General features: G+C 40.6%; 1 long non-coding RNA gene across 2 annotated transcripts in view; it reads right to left on the bottom strand.

The window, feature by feature from the left end:
• The window catches only part of LOC111814641, a 162,482-nt gene extending 155,261 nt beyond the window's left edge, over positions 1-7,221 (bottom strand). For both annotated transcript variants that reach the window (XR_002819569.1, XR_002819568.1), the window contains exon 1: positions 7,114-7,221. This is a non-coding gene — a long non-coding RNA (uncharacterized LOC111814641). The remainder of the gene's footprint in view (positions 1-7,113) is intronic.
• Positions 7,222-7,938: the final 717 nt, after the last annotated feature.

Here is a 7,938-nt window from a genome sequence, read left to right as displayed (position 1 = left end):
AGCTTGTGATTGAGATTTTAATTTCCTCTCTATCTCTTTGACTCTGATTCATGTGACCTATTTCTTTCCTGTATTGCTCTTTCAAGGAATCCATCATTTTTCTAATCTTCTCTATTTTTTTTATCAATATCTTCTTTAGAAGCAGTTATAAATTCTTTTACTGCAGTGTTTTTTTCAGATTCAGTTTCTTCCCTATGTTTCTGTAGTTGCTTCTTTACTTCAGATGCTGAGTTCTGAGAGTTCTTTTTTTATTTCAGAAAAGAACTGCGCTCTGATTTCCTCTATATCTTTTTGCTGTTGCTTATTTACTATCGATGCTATTACTTCATGCAATTGAGCTGAGGTAGTGTCCTCCGCACTTGTTCTGGGTTGGCACTGGGTTTCCTCCATATGTTTCTGCATTTGATTCTTTAGTGCAGATGTTATTAATTCAGGGGTTTCTTTTTTATTTACAATCTGAGGTCCTCTATACCTTTCCACAGCTGTTTCTTTTTTTAGAAACCATTGATTCATTGCTTTCAGCTGTGAGATTTCCAATTTGTTCTGTTTTAGTGTCTTCTGCACTTGTTACGGGTGGGCTTGGGTTCTGAGGTTGCATTTTTTTCCTTCTCATCATTTTGTGTAACACTGTCTTCAGACCTTTGTTGTTGATCTTTGCTGTAGTTATAACCTTCTCCCGTGCTGAAGTTCATGTTCAGCTCTACAAAGTTTGGACTTATCCAGCTGTGCTTGGCTTGGGTCTGGCTGCTCTGCTCAGCTCCTTCCTGCTGCAGCCCTTGAGGGTGAACCTGTTGTGCCCCTTTGGCAAGATGTTCTGTTCCTGGACTAGCTGGTTGGATGTATCCTCTACACTCTCTGCAGGTATTTCAGCTTCAGGTTTACACCACAGCATGTATGCCAGGCCTGAGCTGTGCCTGGAGGGGGCAAGGTGGAGGAGGGTGGAGAGGAAGCTCTCCCTCACACTCACTGGGTCTGGGCTAGGACTGGGTCTGGGGGTTCCTGGAATGCAGCAGAAATTCCTATTCGTTGAACGGGGTGGGGGAGGTGCTGAGAAGTATTGAGGGTGTCCCAAGGAGTTGGGAGAGGTTCTGGTCCAAGGTGCGCCTGGGCTGGGCCTGGTCCTACTGGTGCAAGGCAGCAGGAAGCTCTCCCAACACTCACTGGACCTGGGTTCGGACTGGGTCTGGGGATTCCTGGAAAGAGGCAGAAATTTCTACTCTGCAGGCAGTTTGGGGGAGGTGCTGTGGAGTGGTGGGGGGCGTCCCGAGGGTGTGGGAGAGGGTCTGGCCCACGCTGCACCTGGGCTAGGACTGTTCCCGCAGGTGCAGGGTAGCTGGAAGCTCTCCCACACACTCACAGGACCTAGGCTAGGACTGGGTCTGGGGGTTCCCGGAAAGCGGCAGAAATTCATACTAGCCGACTGGGTGGGAGAGGTGCTGTGGAGTGTTGGGAGTTGTCCCAAGCAGGTGGAAGCGGTTCTGGCCCACACCAAGCCTGGGCTGGGACTGGTCCTGCCAGCACAGTGTAGTAAAAAGCTCTCCCACACACTCACTGGACCTGGGCTAGGACTTGGTCTTCCCCACTGGTTTTAAGAGGGTGAGTCAAATCATTGACTCACTAGTTTTGTTCTGTTCTTTACAGCAATTGACATGGTTTACTAAGCGTATACAGAACAGAATGGAGGTGCTTTGGTCAGGTTATTAAACCAATTTAACATGGGTTATCACTGTCAATCTATTTTAACAGCAAGGAACACTAGTAACAGAGTCTGAGTAGTTGAGTTTTTAGGACTCTAGTACAAGCAGTATTTTTTTTAATGTCCCCACTGGTTTTAAGGGGGTGAGTAAAATCATTGACTCACTAGCTTTGTTTTGTACTGGGAATAAGTTTAAGCCTTGGTTTTTAATTTTGTCTCCTTGAGGGCTCAGCCCTATCTGACTGCTTATAATATTTTTATCTAACTTGGCTCTCTGTAACATTATTTTTCTGAAGAAGCAACCCAGACTGCCATGAGGGAGGATGGGCAATGATCGCTCTGGCTACTTCATGCTGGAATGGAGCGCAGTTGTTGACTGGCAGTCAGAGATAGTTTTAGAGGTTTTACCTAAAGGTCCTCAATAGACACCAGGCAATTTTTATCTTGGGTAGGCAATTTTATATCACTGGGGGCACATGAATTGTGAGACCTAGGGACAACATTGAGTACTGTCCAGTGTGTAAGTGGGGTCACTGACAAATTCACATGAGCGTTTATTAAAAGTTTAACAGGCTTTTTAAAAAAATATATTGGCAGTTAACATGGGTTCCCTCAGACTGAGAGGGAAGCCACATGACCACCTCAATCTGAAACTTTTTTTTTTACTTTATCATAAATATTTTTTTCCTAGCAGCTGTGGGCATTTACCTTTTTCCTGTAGGCTACTAATATCAACACTTTTATTTTTTATCTGTAATTTCCATTCTGTATCCTTTTTACTATGAAACACGTCAACTCAGACAAATTTATTTCTGCAAAACCTTTTAACTTCTGCAGCTTGTGTCAGATATCTGGGGTCCACTGCATAAGGTACAACATTTTGGTTCCTGTAGGTTGTCTTGCCCAAGGAACACGAATACAGCTTTCCTCTTAATGAGGCAGGAATCCCAGAGAAGGCTCAGATCACCTGGGTTCTATCAGGTGGACTGTTATATTAGGCTTTAATAACATGTTTTTATAGATAAAATCTGGTGGATCCCAGCAAAAGGAATCATAATCTAGCATATTTGTTAACAGATTTTTCCTGCATGATTACCTGGGTTTTAGTATATTTTAGGACAGAACAAATTTTCCCAACTATTAGAACATACATAATCAAAGCATGAACATTTGAGCTAACAGGTACATTTATAAACCTCTTTGAAACCTAGCAATAATAACTTACTAGCTCTTAGACCCTTTTATTCATGGTGTCTGACAGTTTGTTATAAATCTTTTTAGCTATACTTATAATTATCTCTAAATTTCGAGAACATATGAAAAACCAGATTAATACCTTATTTTTACTGTCAATCCTTTTAAGTAATTTAAATACAGTTTGGCATATCTGCCTAGTTACACTTGTGTTTATTAACAGCATGAAATACCTGAGTTACATCAGAAATCAACCAGGCTAACTTAATTTACTTATTATGAAATACATAACATTTAGTCAGATTAAATCAATGTCTCATTTAGTTTTGGATATGGCCCCTACTGTAGTCAAGGGGGACTATAGAAGGATTTATCTTTTTAACACTGGCTCTGAATTTTATGTTTTAAAGACAAGGCCTGGCTCTATCTATAGGCCCAAAGCTATTTGACACTGTGTAGCCAATGTCTCTAAAACTTTTTTATGGTGACAGGATTTTATCTGTATATGAACAATATATCTCAGTTACAGCTAAAGCAAGATGATGATGACTGGAAGGTCAGGGTTGGAGAAAGACAAAGAGACCTATGCTAATATCCAGCAATGAGCTGGGATTTTTCCTATAGTTGCGATTACTCAGGGCTCCTCTATGGAGATGACAGGTAGAGATGACAATCTGGCCAGAGGGAGGAGGCAGGCCCAAGGCCCTTTAGTCCTGCTGGACCATCTGGGAAGCTGAGTCTGAGCTCTGGCCTCTGCCTCAGAGTGCAGTCTCACTTCTAGTGGTTGCCTTGGCAGTCAGGGCATGGCTTGTGGGCCTTTTAAGGCAGTCCCTCTTATGCTGGCCTGGCTTCTGACAGCAGTATTAGGTGAAACTCATTGTCACTGATATCTTCTTGGAGCCCAGAGAATCAGACTTAGGGTCTGTTTTGAGACCACAACAAAGGTAGTCATTTTTGGTCTTTTTGCTTTTTTTTCTTGTTTTTTTTCCCAGTTTCAATTATAGGACATTGTTTTTTTAGTGTTCTATAAAATATCAAGTGAGTTGTCTGGAGCAAAAGCTATTTTTTGTAGCTTTTTAATATTTGAAGCTGACTAAGTAATGAACTTATCTGTAAAAGTAATCTGTCCCCTCACTGAATTAACATCTCAAAAAGTATACTTTACCTAAACATTTTAAGAAATCAAAGGGGTGTTTATCTTTTTCCTGGTAAATAGCTGAAATTTAATAACTGAAGGTTTGGTCTTAGTTCTTAGACCTTTAAGAATACAAACTAGAAAATATTTTTATTAACCTCCTGTCTGGTTGTTTGGCTAGGGGTCTGACTGTTTGGGCTCCAGTGGGAGCAGGTAGTTTTTGTTGCAGCTAAACCATGATAGACTCTTTTGGCTGCCCCAACATCAACAACATGACAACCCATTTAAAACAAACGACCTTGAAACAACTAAGAGAAGCCAATATTTATAATGTTAATCTTAAACTTATAGGTGAAACTTATTATTATTCAATTGGTAAAAATACAATACAGCTGGCAATTATCTTATTTTTAGTTAACACATAAAGCAGATGTAAGCTTTTAGTGGTCAGAAGCCAGTTTTTATCAAGGAACATTTGGGTATGGCTCATACAACCAGAGATGTCTTAGCCAGAGACTTCAGTGGGGATTTAGCAAAGATCGGATCAAAAAACCCCTGTCTTTTGTTTTCAAGAGTGGCAGCTGTTTTAGAGTTTACTAGCTGGCAGAGTAAACATTGTTTATCCAGATTTTACAAGGAATATCTTAAGAGCCCAAACAAGGTTAATTAAGCATTGTACAATAAAAGTCTTAAGTTTTAACTTATTTTTTATCCCATTAAATTAAACTTAGGAGAAAGGGTTGAATTTATTTATTTATTTATTCATTTATATTTAAATGTTTTGGTTCCACAAGTGTGCTGCTTTTGGAGATAGCTCCTACTGGTGTCACCCAGAAGTCAGTTATCTCCATTGTGTCTCAGGTTTAGACTTTTTTTATCTTTGGTGTTAGCAAACATTTATTTTTAAGGGCTTTACTTCAGTTGGAACAGTCAAAATTCTTAATTTTTGCATGCCTCTAAAAAGGAAAGTGTAAAGAGGTAGGAAAATTAGGAGTAAAGTCAAAGCAAGGAAACTGAAACAAATCAGGTCTGACATTTCCTCTAGCATGTAGAGGGGGATCAGAACTAGTCTATCCCAGTGAAACCTGTCCTCCAAGTCTTTAAGAATGGTTGCCGACCTAATGTCATTTAACTGGCAAAAGGAGTCCCGTTTTTATATAGGCATGTAGGATTTAAAGTTTAAGCTGGCTAAAGTTTTATTTTACAGAAGTTTATATAAAATCTAATAAGAATCTTATTAACTTTACCCTCTAGTGCTATTGTCTAAAATTGAACAAGGAATACCAGTACATTTAATAATTAAAATAATCATAAAATATTCCCTTAAAGAAATATCATAACCTTATTATCAATGTATTTTGACCAACATTTTAACAATTGTATAATGAATTTAGTGCCGGTTTGCAGGTGGAACAAGCAGGTTCTGAGGGTGATGGTTGGGAGTCATAGCCACTTTTTATCAATTGGAACTGCCAGTGCAACCAGGTGGAATTGGCCAGTTGTCTGGGAATGGTGTCCAGAACAGCAAACCTTGAGTCATTTCAGGGGGTCAGCAATGGACGGTGGAGGATGTCAGCTCCGAGTCCTTCAGGGGGGCTAGGAGGAGGGTGGGAGAATCCGGCGATGGATGCTGGTGGCTCCAGGTATGACGTGGACTAGGAGGTTCTGATGTAGCCTGGGGCTGAGTGTGGATGACCTGGTTTGGGAGTCCAGGCTTGTCTGAAATGACCTGTTGAACAGAATGGGCTCCTAGTGGGCTAGAGGTCCCCGATGAGATTGACCATTTTAATCCACAAGTAGTGCGAGAAGGAGGAGGGAAGAAGGAGGAGGAGGAGAAGGAAAGGAAGAGAGGAAGATGGTCCCGTGTTCATGGGACCAAACAGGAGACAGGACTCAATATAGACAATAAAAGTGAAAATGACAGCGGACAAGGAAATCTTTAAAAGTATTTGTCCCATGGTCGGGACAGACAACCACAGATAGATCAAACAACAGGTTGATCCAATGAAAACAATGAACATAAATGAAACAAAAACAACAATGGACAGGGAAACACACTTATGACGTGGTGGCCGCTCGAGAGTCTGGAAATCTGTCAATTTAAAAGGTTGCATTAAAAGAACAGACAAAACATAGACATACACAAATAGACCAAACAGAGCCAAAGAAAGAAAAACAAACTAGCTAGTACAGACAGACAGACAAAAGACAGACAGCATAACTAGAGTTATCCAGATGGTTCCAATTGGGCCCAAATAAATCCTGTATGAAAGTGTATGCCCCTAATTAGATTAAATCTATTGGGGGACTTGGTAAAGGTGGAAATAATTTGCTTTACACAAGAGGCAGACTAGTCCAATGGGTCTAAATAAATCCCGTATGAAAGTAAAGTGTATGCCCCCTATGCAGGAGGACTTGGTAAGGGTAGGGGTATCAAGGAAATCTTTTATACAAGAGGAATTAGTGTGCATGAAATTAGAGAGAAAGAGGGTCAAGCTGATGTTGCTAGGCCCCTACAGTCAGATCTGTAGGGGTAGGGGAGGCATAAATCTCAAAGAGAGATAAAAGAAGAGGTCATGCACATGCGGCTAGACCCCTACAGTTAGAATCTGTAGGGGTAGGGGATAAGGGTAAAAGAACCTTACCTAAAGAGACCCCGCAGGTCACAGAAACCTCTACATATGACTGAAGTCCATAATCTCTAAAGGCAACCAATTGGCAAAAGGGATACGTAGGTCTGTTCACCTCACTGAAAACAGAGCTCTGTGGCGAAAGGGACACCTAGGTCCATTCGCCTCCCTGCAATTGAGATCTCCAACAACAACCAAGAACCTTAGGTCTTATACACTCTTACCTTATACATTTGAGATCTTATACATTTGAAATCTTATATTTCTGTGATCTTACATTTGAGATCTTATATATTTGCATACTCAAAAGAAAGCAAAGAGAGAAAATGAAAGGAGAGGTTGATGCGGCGGCCTTAGTTCTTTAAAATCTGTAAAGCCAAATCAAAAACCAATTTAAGGAAGTAATTTACATCTGAGTTTAAGCCGGCATAACAAAATTTAGGTTGAAATTTACTTACTGTGTCAAAAAGAAGAGGCCTTTAGGGATCCCGGACAAGCCCCCAAATGTTGTAGCTCAAATATCAGATGACAATGAGGCAAGGCCAAAAGTTAAAAGAAGCGCTTTATTTTAGCTCGTACCCAGCGGCAACACCTGGCACAAAGTGTCTAAGTGCGCACCAAGCATTGACAAGGATCAGTATTTAAGCTTGAAAACCACAAAAACAGGGAAGGGGTGGAGAGGAATAGTCACAGGGATGAGGAATTGGGAGGAATAGTTCATTGAGATAAGGTTTGGGGAACAGATATAAGACTTGAGTCACAAGGGTGAGGAATTGCTAGGGGTCAGCGCATACAGAACAGGAACTCGGCGAGGTTAGAAGGGCAACAAAATGGGGTCAATATTGACAGGGTACAACACTAACTTGTGATTGAAATTTTAATTTGTGGCGTATCTCTTTGAATCTGCTTCCTGCATTCTTTTTCTTTCCTATATTGCTTATTCAGGGATCCCATCATTTTTCTATTTTCCTCTATTTTTTTAAATCAGTGTCTACTTTGTAGCACTCAATAATTCTTTCATTATAGTTATCATTTCTTTGTTTTTTTTTACTTTGGATATCCGGGGAGATGGCTCAGTGGAATAAGTGCTTCCATGGCAAGTGCAAGGCCCTGAGTTCAATCCCTGGCTCTGCCAAAACAAAAAAAAGATGGCATTTTTTTTCCACTTAGGAGATTGTTTCTGATCTGATATCCTCTATACCTTTGTGCAGTTGTTTCTTTTCTTCAGACGCTATTATTTCAGACATTTAAGGAGCGTGACTTCCAATTTCTTCAATACTGTC

This window comes from Octodon degus, unplaced genomic scaffold, assembly GCF_000260255.1.
Source record: "Octodon degus isolate 3935 unplaced genomic scaffold, OctDeg1.0 scaffold00389, whole genome shotgun sequence".
In the NCBI taxonomy this organism is placed as follows: Eukaryota; Metazoa; Chordata; class Mammalia; order Rodentia; family Octodontidae; genus Octodon; species Octodon degus.
Note: the sequence above shows the minus strand (reverse complement) of the source record. Positions and strands in the feature narration are given on the sequence as shown.